The sequence below is a fragment of the Triturus cristatus genome, chromosome 6, assembly GCF_964204655.1.
Source record: "Triturus cristatus chromosome 6, aTriCri1.1, whole genome shotgun sequence".
In the NCBI taxonomy this organism is placed as follows: Eukaryota; Metazoa; Chordata; class Amphibia; order Caudata; family Salamandridae; genus Triturus; species Triturus cristatus.
This window is the reverse complement of record NC_140589.1, coordinates 1,181,802,667-1,181,816,308: the sequence shown is the minus strand read 5'-3', so window position 1 is coordinate 1,181,816,308 and position 13,642 is coordinate 1,181,802,667.

Sequence of the window (13,642 nt, the reverse complement as noted above, 5' to 3'; positions counted from 1 at the left end):
AGCCTCTGCTTGGAGTAGAGGTGGTATGGTACTAAATCTGTAGTACAGCCTGTCACAGTAGACCAGCCCCACAAAGACAGATACAACCACCCCCATAGTAAGTTCCACTCAAGTAACTGTAGACATCAGGGGTGTGGTGCAGCGTCAGCGGGGCCTCTGCTGACCGACCATGTGCGCGGGGGTTAGCGCAGCGCATGCAATAATTCAGCCCACACTAGCCTGCAGAGCCGGAAGTATCGCCCCAGAGCGGGAGCTTCCTTTTATTAGCCCCGCAGGCCATGCCGGGCCTGTGGATGTGGTGCTGCGGTCCAGTAGCGACTAGATCGCTAACTATTACATACCTATCCAACATAGTCCTTGAAAACAAAACAGTTCCAACAGTTCAGACAGTTCGACTGACAGGCACACAGGTTTTGGTAATTGTGTGGATCCCCAGGTGCGGTGGCCAGATATCATCAGCAGGCAAAGTCCCGCAGGCGCTGGCTCGGACGAGGGTTCGGTCTTAGACTGTATCTCTGGGGGCAGCCACTGCGTGCTGTCGGGGATCATGCCATCTGGAGTTGGACTGGATAGCGGCATGGTGTTGGTCTCCGTGGTCTCTTGCGCTTAGGTAACTGTGCCATCTGGTTGTTCATCGGAGGGCGTCCCGGGGTGTTCTGTTGGGACTTCCTTGAACCACGACACGTTTCGGTACACCTCCTCTCCTCCTCTTTGTGTGGGTAACATGGTTCCGTGGTTTGCGGTGACTGTCCAGGTCCCCGGTTCGTAGTCTGTTCTGAACTTCCCTTCAGGACGACGGTCCCGCAGGAGGACGGTAGCCCCTGTGCGGAGTGTTCTTGGTGTGGCATGGCAGCGGAGGATTACTTGTTGGTTTCGGCGAGATCTCCGGTCTTGCGCGTTCTCGGCCTCAAGAGGGGGTGGTGACCACCCCGGGCAGGTGGGAAGCAGAACTCTTCTCGGGCCATGGAGCATCAGTGCCCACGGGCTCCTCTAAGTGGTGCAGTGGGGGGGTGCTCCGGTATTCTCTCAAGAATTTGTGGAGTCTCTTTTCCGGCTCCACCTGTTCAACTACTGCTATACGGAACATCTTGTTCAGCGTACGCATGAAGCGTTTGACATTGCCATTGGTTTGTGGCCACAGAGGGGTGACTCGTCGGTGATGTATTCCTCGCTGTCTTAGAAAAGTGGCAAACTCGGGACCTTGAAACGGTGGCCCATTGTCGCTGCGTATCTCGTGAGGAAATACAAACATAGCAAACACTTTTTCCAGGATTGGCCCCACGTGGTTGAAGGCAGTGGATGCGACTGGCTCTACTATGGGGTACTTCGAGAAGGCGTCCACGATTACTAGCGTGTGCTTCCCTGTGGGAAAACTCCTGAAGTCAATGCTCACCTTGGACCAAGGGACGGTGCACGCTTCTTCGGTGATCACCGGAATAGGTCTCTCCGGGGCACTTGTCAGTTGGCACGACGGGCAGCGCCGGACATATTCCTCCACCATCTTCTCTAGCTCTGGGAACCAAACCTTCTACCTCATTCATGCCTTCATTTTGGTTACTTCTTGATGCCCTCCGTGGGCTAACTGGGTCGCCCGGTGTTTTAGGGCTTGCGGTATTGATGGAGCGGGTAAAATATTTTCTTTTTATATACCTAATCCATTTATATAAGTTTATATTAAAACTAATAAAAACTAATTCTAATGAATAATAGAGTGATGTGATGATAATTAATCAACCTTATTAACCAAGATTATACACGTGGGAATGCATTTGCATGGCTAAAATAATAAATGAACTAAGTTTGTACGCATATTAAATTTATATGTTTTGCTTAAGCAGTGTTAATGTGATTTGCACTTAAATAAACCAGCATTAACAGTTCTGAATGTTGCATATGGCTAGATAAATGCATACACATAAGGGTATTAGTAAAGGGAATAACACTGTTTTAATTATTTCAATGTATTAATTACGATTTTGTGTTTTCTTTGCTTAAGTTGACTATTCTGGCCTACCAAAAGATGGCTGCCGACTGAATTCTAACTAAAGTACATGACTTCATAAATTGAGCAATGAAGAAAGGCGTCTGCACCGACTTCGTTGTGGCCTTTCCATGAACCATCGGACCAGGTCAATGAAGACTACCCTGGGCGAGGTGCCAATGTCCCTGAACGTGAAGCAATTGTTGCTATTTGGGAACCAAAAGCCACCTATTCACAATAGACTGATACTTTCTTGACCTGAGAACAGCCTTTCCCATGCGCCTAGTTTATTCAGCATCCACATGTGAAATTTGGAGAATGTTTCTTAAATGTATTGGGATGTGGCGGAAGTCGGCCAATCAGCGGCCTGGAAATAAAGAAAATGTTACTGTTATATGTAAATTTTAGTATAAATATTAGTAGTCTAGAGTGGGAAATTGGCACGAGACCCTACCCTAGCTGATTGATGCTACTCTATGCGACACTCCATGCTGCTCTTCGCTAGAGATCCTTATGCTGACGGAAGAGGACGGGACTTTAAGACTCTGATGAACTTTCTGAGGGCCAGTTCTGACATAGAATACGACAATTAGCCAGAATAGGTAAATATGACAAAAGATACTATTGCATTATTAGGATTTAACCTGCATTTTAAGTAGATAAAGAAAATCATTTTTTGAAGAATTGTGTCGGGTGATTATTTCTTGAAATGAGTATTGATTTATTTGAGAATTAAAGAGTCGTCAAATTCAGATCAACTAAATGATCCAATTGGCCTCCGGATGGAGGAACTGTCAGGGTAATTTTGTAGAGTGGTTTCCTCTATCCAAGTGAACAGCTGTAGTTCGGGATCAGATATCTCCCTGTAGGCACGGATAGTTTGAGTGAATGAATGTTGGTGTTATGGGCCCCACCAGCATGTGATGAGTGTATGCTCGTGTGACTGATAAATCATTCTGTCCGTGGAAGCAGGAGAAGATTTTGTGTTCTGAACTGCACCAGTATTTCTGGTAGCTAGAGATGGTTTTTATTGTTTTGGTTTGATGATTTTGGCATGTATATAGCTTATCGATTATTGATTGGTATTGATATATGTACTAACACTATATGTTGAAGTTGTATTGAGTTCTATGTTGTCCGTACGGCTTCTGGGAGGTAGGAAGTCGGGAATTGATAACAGTTCCGTAGCAGAGCAGAGGTAAGTGCTGCTCTTGGGAAAGACGGAATTGTGGATGCCCGTAAGTACACGGGAAAAACGTGTGACAATTGAAGTTGCACGGCACATTGTCTGGGTTCGATTCGGTAGCATTGCCGAGTGTTACCATTAGTGATATTTCTGTGTGAGAAAGGTGTGAATGATAGCAAAGGGTTACCTGTGAAATTTTGGTCTTAAGTACCAGGAAACCAATTGGTATGCCGATAACGCTTATCACTGAAAAGGTAGCAGGTGTTCTCTGAGCTTCTTAGAAGGACGAAGTAGAGGTAAGCTCTGCTTCGTTAATGTATGTTATAATTCTGTAGTAGGACAGACTGTTCGCTGTTCTCGGGAAAGCAGGATTCTGTGTGAATGAACTATATTTTCTTGTGTAAAAGTGCGTGAATGAAATAGCATTCGGATTGATTGCGGAACTCTGGTTTTATCTCTCAGGAGCATTGCGTTTCCACCTATGTGTTTTAATTCCGGAGGAAACAGTTAATTGATGCTTGAAAGAAGGGTGAAGTAGAGGGATGCGCTACTTTGCCAACGGACGTAATGATTCTGTAGTAGGGCAGAGGTAAGCGCTGCTCTGGGGAAAACAGGATTCTCGTATGTTGTAACTAACAAGTATTGTAAAATTGAAAAAAAGTCTACCGAGTAGTTTTGTAAAGGAGGGGTAGACTGTAGACAGGAGTCAGGAGCAGGAGCAGGAGCTGCTGCAGCGACTACTGACGTCAGGAGGACCGCGCTCGGATTGGACAGCTAGTCAGTGACGTAAACGTTCCAGGATTGGTGCGTTAGTGTGAGTCGCGCCGGTATTGGAGGTTGTGACAGTGACGTGAACGTTCCAGGATTGGTGCGTTAGTGTGAGTCGCGCAAGGATTGGAAATTGTGACAGTGACGTAGACGCGCCAGGATAGGTGCAGGAGTAAGAGTCGCGTTGCTATTGGGCTAAAGATCGTACCGTTGCAGGAAAGACTAAAGGGTTCACGAAAGGAAGGAAAATGTATTATCATTCACCCGAAAAGAAGAAAAAATCTTTATTTAGTAAAATGAGGAATTGGTTTGTGAAAGACAAAGAGATTGTGACTAGGGAAGGACAGTTACTTCCTCCAGCGAAAACACCCGCATCCTTTATGGTTGCGAAATATGGGTACCATACTTGCATCTGGTTAGACAATTGGGCGAAGTATACAAAGAAAGACGGAGTTTTAGCGTTTCCAGAGGATGGGTCCTTTAATTTGGCAATATTAAGGAATTTGCGGGAGAGGATGATGAGCTTAGATCCGCGACCTAGGCCTACGCAGTTTGAGGCATTGACAGAGTGGGAAGATGACATGCATGAGCGAGAAAAACAGAGAAATGGCAGTAGGTACCGGTACATGTTTGGACGGCCAAATGATCGCGAAACTCATTGTGATCGAATGAGAAGGTGGCGAGATGCTAGTATGACTGAAGGATTGTTTCCCGTTAGAACTGCAGGAGAAAGTGAAGGAAGGAAATGCCTACAAAAGAAAAATCATGTAGAAACACGGAGGTATGGGGCCAACGAGACCGATGACCTGAAGGCTGCTCTCCACAGCTACCACTAGGATAGCTTTCTTTAAAGGTTGTCTTAAACCTATCATCAATAAGAGTCGAATTGGACTGGTGCAAGGTGTCCCTATAACTAGGAACAACATATGCCAGGCCAACTTCTCACAGGCACAAACCCCGATACTGGTGGAGCTGCGGCCGACCAATTCGCAGCAGCTTTTAATCGTACAGGTTTTCAAGAAACCGACGAGGATGCAATAATCATCCATCCAAATTTAAGGAGAGCCATCACTCTAGAAACTTATAAAACATGGTCTGACACCAAGAGGTGATAGAGCAGTTTTCGTGTTAGAGGCACATGAATCTCACCAGACAGAGGTATTCTATTCATGGATAGTATTCCCAGAATCAAATCCAGTAACACACTTGTTTCACTTCTACAAAGACGATGAACCACCAGAGGAATATATTCCTTTCGAGGATATTGAAATTCCACTCACATACCAGGAGCATGAGCTCTGGCTTAAAGGCGACCTAAAACATTACAATCACATTACCAGGCTCGGTCCACTAGGTAGACCAGGCGTAACATGGCCGATTTTAGCCGGCTACACACCTCATCCTGACATTGAAGAAATGTCAGATGTGGATCTACTCGCTCAACTAAAGGAGCTAATCAAAATGTATTGACAGTTGGTTCAATATGTCATGCGGACTTTCACAGTCCAACCACCATTAACCATTCAAAATCCAGCCCCTCATTAGGGGAATACACTAAAAATCACTCCACAGACTTTACACGCAGTCATGGGAAAAATGCACACAAAAGGGGAGAGGAGTTGGCCTAACGGTTAGGGCGCTCGACTTCAGACCTGGGGAAACTGGGTTCGAGTCTCGGTAATGTCGCCAAACATCCTGTGATTTTGGGCAAATCACTTAATCTCCCCGTGCCTAACAAAAAATAAAAAATGAATGTGTGTCCTCATGTAACGTAACTGGTGCTATGTAAAGCGCTCTGATACCTGATTGGATTCGGGTCAAGCTCCTGCAATATAAAACTCTGCAAAAAAGAAAAAGAAAACGTGAACAAATTCCATTCTGGATAGCTCAAAAAATTACTCAAATCGAAGCGGTATTTCCTAATATTAGCCCTTATGAGAAACACAGAATTCTAACAATCTATTTACCAATGGGGATCACACTATATCTGGAAGACTGCACCACTTGGGGCACAGTCTTTGCTGCTATCTACAAAAAAAACACATGGTGTTCCGTATATGGCGGTAATACCTGATGTCCTGAAACAGATTCAATACGAATATGGGGCAGAGCCTGCTCTGAATTTAGGTATGAAGTTACTTAAAAATTTTGACCGGGTCTCAACAATAATATTATCTAATATTAAAGGAGAAGCAGCATCAGTGGCAATCCGCCAAAAACGAAGGGAATTTGATGTAACAGAATAACGTCAAGAACTAGCCAGAATAATTGAAAAATCCTATGAAGAATTAGGCAGAGACAGTTTGGGAGGGAAACCAGTTAAACCACAACCGTCTGAAAGCCCTGATAAGGTCTTTACTAAAAACACTCCTACCTCTTCTAAAAAGAAGTGGGAAAATAGCAAACAAAATTCCAGAGAGAAGCGTTCTCATTCCCGAGGCAGGTCTCCTCCACAAAAGGAGCCCTCTGAAAGGAGGTATAACCTCAGGAATAGGGATAATTTGAGAAAACCTGACAGATATCAAGATAATGATACACGTATCTCTAGTACCTTTCAGATATCATCACAGACATCCGAAAGAAGAGGATGGTCAGAAAACAAGGACGAACGCGTGAAGTCCAAAGACGATCAACACGTTCAGAAAAATAAAGGAAAACCTCAATTCTCCAAGAAAAAGGTAGCAGGTCTGAAGATCAGACATGCCGAGAATACTGAGAACCCAACTCAGGAACGGAGATTGGGCCCAGACCATGCTGGACAGTGCAGCAGAAGTTACAATAGCTCGCCAGAACCTGAAGGGACTTCTGAAGACAGTGGACTTGAATGAAGACATACAGGTTGAGACTGTAGACCCCAGGGTTAGTTCTCCACATAGGTTATATGAAATAACACTCCGAATGGAGGGAGACATACCAAGAAAAGTGAAAGGACTCTTTTGGGAGCATCTTTCAAAGGGTTATGATATACTTCTAGTAGAACAGGACTGGCCACCAGAGTTTGTCAGGGAGTACCCACATGGCGAGGCCATAATTATGCCTGCCTTCTCCAACCATATTCCAGTTCATTTAAAACATACATTAGCCAGGAAATGGGAAGTAGCCCAAGCCCCAGCACTGTATAAAAATCATGTAGGATGGGATGAGGACTCACCTCACCATAAAATCCAGTTAAAAAATCAACCAACTGCACAAAGGCAGTACGCAGTTAAGCAAGAAGCTAAAAAACAGGTCAGGGAGGTCTTAGATCAACTTGAATATCAGGGGGTGATTGAAACATTCACCTCATCAATGAACAATCCTTTGTTTCCTGTCTCCAAACCAGACAATGCATATCGTCTAGTTTTGGATTACAGACACTTAAATTCTTGTTTCAAAACATTTGCAGTGCAAAATTCCCATAGTACAGTATTAATCAATAACATTGTGCGTAAAAAATATAAAACCACATTAGACATTTCAAATGGTTTCTTTTGTCAAAATATTGCACCACAGAGCAGATATTTGACCACTTTCTCAATAATGGGGACCCAGCGTCAATTCAAGAGCAGCCCGGGGTTATTCTCAGCAAGGGTAACACAGTTACTACAAACTTATTATGACGAGGCATTGTCATATGTCGATGATATCTATCTGACAGACAATGACCTGGATAGACACTTGAACAAGGTGAGCACCATAATATTGGGCTTCGCCTCAGAGGGTTACAAATTCAACTTTAAGAAGTCAAGAATTGCCCATCTCAGCGTCCTTTTCGTAGGATATGAACTATCAAGTGAAGGCAAAAGCCTGGCAGCCAATTTTTTTGAAAAGTGTGCGCTGCTCCAACCTCCGAAAATGCGGAAAAATGTACAGTCGATTCTAGGTTTCCTGAATTTTGGAAGAACTTACATTTTAAATTACGCAAAAAGATTTAAACCTCTCTACAAATTAATCAAACCTGATTTTAAAGTCACACATTGGACACAAAAACACACAGAAATTTTGTGTTCACTACAAACAGACATGTTAGCAACTAAACACTTGCAAACACGCGTAAACATACGCAACTTAGTGATCCGAATAATTCAGGTTCACTGTGGATTCACCTACTTAACTTTTAATGAAGGTGACAAAGTACCAATTGCATACAAATCCCACTTTTATACACAAGCAGAAATGAAATTCACTTCTACAGAAAAAGTCTGACAGCAGCTCAAACCGCTGAAGCAAAATAAAGAGCCCTAGCACAGGGGAAACGTATTATGGTTGTGACTCCTGTACCAGCCCTAGAGGCAGTTACAAAGGCTAGCATTCCAAATGCAAATGCTTTACATCCGAGATGGATACAATGGTTAATTCTCTTGCTGCAAGTGATGTTGAATACGTTTTTGATCCATATTTAAAAACACAAGCATTCCTGCAATATGAACACGAATGTCCTCTGCCTACTGAAATTCTCCCTCTTGACCAGTACGAATTTATAATTTATACTGACGGATCTGCACAGCCAGCTACAGGGAGTAAACAAGCTTACAGTGCAGCTAGTGCTATCGTTAAAGGTCGCATGCGAGATGGCAAATTCAGACCAATGGTCACAAAAACCCAATCTCTAGGAGATTGTACAGCTCAGCGAGCTGAACTAAAAGCATTCAAGATGGCACTTGGAAATATGGATCGCGAATTCCCCAAACTCATAGTGTGCGATTCTTTTTACTGTGTTCAATCTTACAATGAATATTTACAGAATTGGATTCAAAATGGTTTCAAAGATGCAAAAGGTTGCACAATCAAGCGCAAATTGCTTTGGGAACAAGTAGTTCAGTTGCGAAACAGACTACAAAACACTCATGTGATACACACGCTGAGTCACCAACGTGATGGCGTTCACGTTGAAGGGAATTCATTGGTTGATGAAACCGCGAATGGGGCTGTGCAAACGGCTTCCGTAGCTGCAATCACTCGTTCAAAAACGAAAATAGACAGCAAAATAATGCTGGCTATCAATGCATCAAGCGAAGGCAGCTGTGCGGCATTACCTAAAAAGTTTCCACTCAAATACTCATATATAATTGACGCAAACAATGTTCTGTTTGCTCGACTCTCTGGAGTGGGGGATAGAGTAATTCCAAACATGGAACATAGACTAGGGCTAATCCTAGCAGCACATGAAGGGCTCACCTCTGCCCATGCAGGTGTTTCTGCCACAGTAGCATTATTAAATCAAAGATACTGGTGGCCCGGCATTAGGAAAGAGACTAGAAATTATGTTTTGGACTGTGAGATATGCCAGAAGATGAAAGTCTCTACTGTGAAATGTCCTGCGCAGACGCCCCTGTTAATTTCAGATAAACCATTAGCTTGTGTTTACCTGGACCACTGCGGTCCCTTAGAAAGGGATGGGAACTATAAATATATCATGGTCGCAGTGGATTCTTACTCTAGGTTTCTATGGATGTGGCCTCAGCGCTCGGCTGACGATGGAACTGTTATAAAAGATTTGCGAGACTTTATCGGCACATACGCAATAGGCACACTACATTCTGACCAGGGTCCTGCGTTTAGCTCTAGGGCTTACAAGGAAGCCATGGCCAGTCTGGGCGTAGCATTGCGGTATTCTTCTCCATTTCAACCTGAGGGAAATTCTGTTGTGGAAAGAAAAAACCAGGACATAAAGCAGTCTATAACAGATAGGGTATTAGGATCGGGTGATGGGTGGGTCAAACATTTATATGGGGTCCAAATCGCACTTAACAACTTGCCAAGAAGTTCTTTTGGGGGGTGCCACTCCATATGAGGGCTAGTTTGGGACTAGAATGTTGGTTCCGGACTTAGATATGAAAGGCACAGTGGTGGAAAAGAAACAATTTGATATCAAAGATCGTTTGGCTGTTTTACAGGACTTAAATTATTTAAGAAAGCAACAAAGCAATGTGATCCTGAAGCCAACCATCACTGAAGAAAATCCGGCTATCCCAGGAAGGCCTGTCTGGATCCCAAAGCTTGGGGATCTAGTCAGAGAAATGATTGAGGACAAAAAGGAATTTGGGTCTTCTTACAGACAACCAGTACCTGTCCTAGCAATCCACGGATCAAGAACAGTACTTTTGCCACCCCTTGCTGGTAAAAAGGAGAAAAGATGTGTGTCCATCGACCTGATCAAACCACACTATGTGGCCAATACTGAACAGTAGGCCAAGTGGACTCCGCCAATGTAGCAGACGCACTCCTCTAGCTACAATCCAAGAGGTTCAAACTGAGAGAGTCATCACCTTTGAAGATTCAACAGTAAGAAATAGAGGACTAAGCAACAATGCTATGGCCCTTGTACCTCTTGAGACCCAAATAACAGTTTGTTCTGATACACATGTCTACAACGAAGTAACAAGTGATCAACTGGTTCCAGTGAATTCAACAAATCTGAATGCAATTCCAATCATTGACAGAACTGCTTCTGGCTATTTCATGAACTTTGATACGTTTTCTGAGGATCCCAGCGAGCCTGAAACAACGCCAGTACAAAGAACTTTCAAAGAACAAGCAACAGACTTTTTTTCATCTACTGAAAAAGACTTATCTGGTTTCACCATGGATTGAACTATGGATTGTTTTGGGAATGTTCTTCTTTCTACTTTGGTTAGCTCTGGTAATACTCTGGGTATGCTGATTAATCGAAGATATATTCAAATAGACACAGCAAGTAAAAGAGTGAACTTACTACTCCAGCCACACAAGTCATCCCATCGTGAAGCAAGAGACTTGTCAGCAGTGAACATCACAGCGATTCCTATACCAGATGGTATAGTTTGGGACCAAACCGAATATGACATTTTTGGTCCGTCGGAGCTTTTGAAGATTACACAATTATTTAAAATTTCATTAAGTGACTTTATTACCTCCTGTACCTATTCTGATGATTGGGACTTCGAGACTGTTAGTAATATGATACTTATCTAGAGATGTCAACTGCATTTACTAATAATGAATATTTACAAGGTTCATCAGACTATGAACAACTGTATTGTTATAACCCCTATGGTCATCATTTCTTGCATAAATCTGCAACACCTAGAAATGTATGACCAATGGGAACATTGGCCTACACCACCAAAGGGTAGCTCAAAAACATTTGTAATGAAATTTCCATACTTTTCAGGGTTTAATATCTCGAATGCAGAGACATTTTACTTTAAGAATGTCAATAAGAAAGGAATGAAAAGTATGTTGACGAATACCAAACAGATTTATTCTACAGCCTTTATTGCCCAACTGTCTAGACAGGGTTATGACTTTTGGAAAGACAACATTGAGACAAAAACTGTCTGGGTTACTAAAAATTGGCAAGTATAGGGAATAGAAGCTTTGTTTAGAGCCTGTATCATCCCTGAGCAAATTATGTTTTTGAATGATACTATCCAACAAACATCATGCCTTGGAATAGCCAAGATAAAAGACATGAACACTCCGTATATACCTGCACCTACAAGTGTAAGCACTACACAGGGGGAGGTCGAGGTACATAATATTTTGCATCACAACAGATCAGATCCTGAATGGAAAAAATGGTTGCTCTGGCCCTTAGACACAAACAACTGTCAAGATAGATTCCTGAACAAAACTCAAGGTTTTTCCTTTCATAGGCCAGACCCACTTTATGTCCAAATACAGCATCCGGGTTAGTAACAACTTACAGTGTAGGGAAACTTTGCCTTGATTGGCTACAGAAAGCTACACTAGAGGATGTGAAACAACACTTAACTTTACTTCAAGAAGGCGCAGACCTAAGGGAATTCTTGCTAGGTCCAAGAAAACCGTGTCAATAATGTTTCATATATGCCGTTATCTATGTGCTTATAATGAAGCATGGAAGGTCACCCAAGCAGAGACTGCAGAACGAATACGAGAAATTGATCGTATTAATTTTGAGAAATCTCTCTCTGTAGTAGACAATGGGTTAACGACTCTGTCGTCCAGGATATTTTCTTTGGACAGCATTGTATCCTCTGTCATAGACATCATGGAACAAGACTTGGTCATGTTGCAACATGTCAGTCTCAGCTACGTTCTATCATGCTATTAGGCTGGATGCTTCAAAACCTGCGTTTTGGCTAGGTGCCTTGGCGTTTAATCAATACTACGTCACTGTTTTCAGAATTCAATCTCACTGATAGGCAGATCAAAATGGCACAAAGGGGAGCAGACTATACGGTGCTGAGCATTGAAAAACTGGAGAAATTACCATTCACAGTGACAAAAAAAACAGTTACTGTGTGGATCATACATGGCAAGATTATTCTGCCTGTTACGACTTTCCATTTTCAGTATTGCCTAAAAAATATACCAGCAGGCAAATATGAAAGGTTGGGTAAAGAATACATCAAGACATCCTGGGATTTACCTTGAACACACACAGATGTTGGAGTGGGGGACGTGAAGTTTTTCTAAGTGGTGAAAACCCTGAACACGCACTAAGCGTTTCTCTCCTTTGTCAGGGTATTAATTTACACGGGGCCTGCGATGGTTCCACTACGAACTAATCCTTCCACCTGCACGGTTCACCGGCAGCAGTGATTAATCCAATCTTTGATCAACTTTCAAATGGGAGTTGCATTATATTGAATGATCACAGCTGCTGTGGCATGCTACCAGGTATCCCATATCTAGTAACGGTTACATCCAGGGTCACTTGCTGTATGCAAGTCTTGTTTCCACAAATAAACATAGTCAGGTAGTCGCCTTTCTGGCCTTCAAGATCTCTTCTATACAAATTGATACTCTAAGCAGAATGAAAGCCATTCTTTTACAAAAAACTATGCCTTTGACCTCTGCCAAACAAACCTATGACCACCAAGTCGCAAGGACATCAGCAGAGATACACACCCTTTTGTATACAAACTGCCCTGTGCAACTCACAGAAATGTTAGGTCGTATCTTAAACATGTCTGATATGAGCGGTATTGTACATGTATTTAAGACTGTGTGTGCAGAACTGTTAGCACCTTTTCAAGCAGGCCTCTGAATTTTTCCAAACTTCGTGCACTCTGTGTTTGGCGGACTGCCGCTCCTTTTAGCACTCATTGCAGGGATACTCTTTTTTCTCCTACTGCTACGATATGGCAAGCCAAATCACCAGCGACACCCAGTTCACCATGGAAAGAAGATGAAGTGTCATGAGCGCATCGTCCAAATTCTGGGTTTACCTCGTCTACGAGAATTAAACACCACTTGGTTTCTGTCATTCAGACCAATCTGGCAAGATTGCATCTTACCTGTTCTACGTTGCCTGCTATGCGGTGAGGAATGCGTGCTGGACATTTGTCTGACACTCCTATCAGTCATGCCTACGGATATAAATACTCTTCTGGACCCAATAACGGCCCATGCTATGTTTTGTCCCCAGCGACTACCAATCCTGATGGCGTCATTCATTGAGATCTCACAGACGCAATACGCTACTGCTGAGGTATGAGAGGAAACACCAGGCACGCAGGTAACATCCAATCCGGACATTGCTGATGCTTCCAATGCTGAAGACGATAGTTCGCATCTCTGTGCTGTTGATCTTCTACACAAGGTATTCCAACTCTCACCCACAACGGTAGACAACTTCGCAGCACCTCAAAGGATTACCGACAGCAGAGGCAGAGAACCACACGCCCCAGGAGCCCTCAGGGCAGCGCAAGGAGCAGAGGTCCCGCCCCCTGACACCGGGACTGCATTAAAGCCCCTCG